This window comes from Alligator sinensis, unplaced genomic scaffold (genome assembly GCF_000455745.1).
Source record: "Alligator sinensis unplaced genomic scaffold, ASM45574v1 scaffold385_1, whole genome shotgun sequence".
Taxonomy (NCBI): Eukaryota; Metazoa; Chordata; order Crocodylia; family Alligatoridae; genus Alligator; species Alligator sinensis.
Window position 1 is genome coordinate 1,046,646 of NW_005842535.1, and position 1,579 is coordinate 1,048,224.

The 1,579-nt window shown below is 53.2% G+C and overlaps 1 long non-coding RNA gene across 1 annotated transcript in view; it reads right to left on the reverse strand.

Moving 5' to 3' along the window:
- LOC112551634 overlaps positions 1-1,520 on the reverse strand; it is a 13,213-nt gene extending 11,693 nt beyond the window's left edge. The window contains exon 1 of the long non-coding RNA XR_003095933.1: positions 1,253-1,520. This is a non-coding gene — a long non-coding RNA (uncharacterized LOC112551634). The remainder of the gene's footprint in view (positions 1-1,252) is intronic.
- Between the last annotated feature and the right edge of the window lie 59 nt (positions 1,521-1,579).

Here is a 1,579-nt window from a genome sequence, read left to right on the forward strand (position 1 = left end):
CGGGGGGGGGGGGCCCCGCCGGACAATCACTGGATGAGCCACTGGATTAGTGGCTCCTGGCCAAGAGGTGCACAGGGCAGAATTCGCCCCATCTCCCCATGCTCCCATGAGCTGATGCTCTGTCCCACACCCACCCCGCCTTGGCTGGGCAGCCCCTGCCCCAGCCCTACTTCTCATGGGGGGCCTTAATCTACACCCCACACCATGCCCCTTCTCTCCCCCCTCCCCTTCCACCACACCAGACCTACCAGCTGAAGGCAGCTCTCCACAATACCAGGCTGTGCTCCTCCCTGTAGCTGCATGCATGCACTGGCTATTTATCAGTCAAATTATTGGCCTGATATGGCCGATTTCTGATATATTAAATTTTCTTTGTATTGATGCTGATTTGATATCGGACCAATGCATCAGTGCACCTCTACAAAAAAGCAGAGGCTCTGGCTTCTCCCGGCATGGGTGATCTGCCAAGCCGAGGGCTGGGCTTCTTTGCAAGCAGCTAGGCGCGGTGGGGCAGGCGTCTGCCAGCACTGGGGGAAGGGGCCGAGTGCCAAGGCTACAGCAGGGCAGGGTGGTGGGCAGGAGACTGTGAGTTGGGCACCAGCAGGGTCAGGGGGCTGTGGCTTGGGACAAGTCCTCAATCCTTACAAATGGGTCCCGATATGAAAAAAGTTGAGAACCACTGATTTAGGCTATGGGGATAAGAGCTGCAGGTTCAGCTACTGAAGATTATTTATGTAAAAATGTGTGTCAGGATTCTAAATAATTGTTGAAATGTCTTTATATTGTAAAAACCCCATTTAGAAATGGATTTTGATGTGTTTGTAATTTGGCCATTGGAACTACGTAAGAACAGGATGAAGGGATGTTGAAGGTCAGGGAGTTGCACAGATTTGCTCATGAATCCAAAGAGAGATTGCTCTCCCTCTGTGAGTTGTAGAAGGGTCTGCGAAAGATTTAATAAATCTCTTATTTAGGATGTAACATCAGCACCCATAGCAGACTGGCCATCTTGGGGCTTGGCTAACATTCTAAAGAGGAGTTTAACTTATTTATTTTTCCCTGTGGGTGACTGGTTTGAATCCTTCCCTGCCGAGCACAGATTAAAGTGTTCCCCTCTAACCCTCTGTGTAAGATGAGTCTGAATTGAAAACTCACAACTATGCTTTCCACCAAGTAAGTTCATAGTGAGAGCTCATGAAACAGGGAGCAAAACTGTTATTTATAAGCACAGTAGTTACGAGAGGGTGCACACCCGCGCGCTGGGTGGCATCCAGGGAATGAGCCGAAACACGTGGATACTGTTTTCAGCAACTGAATCGTGGAAGAGGCCCAGTCCGGCTGAGCAGAGGGCAGGGTCCGCGGCGGAGTCACCTGACGCCCTGCATTGGCCCCGCGGCAGCAGGATTTCACCCTGGCGTCCAGACTGCAGCTCCTCTTCGGCGCTTGCAGAGCGGGATGTAGCGGGGAAGGGCGACGGGCCCTGGGGCAGGAAGAGCCGCCTGGCCCTAAACTGACGGACACCGCCGCTAGGGAACGCGGAACAGACAGCTTTGCCCAATGGCGGCGCGCGGCTGGCCGG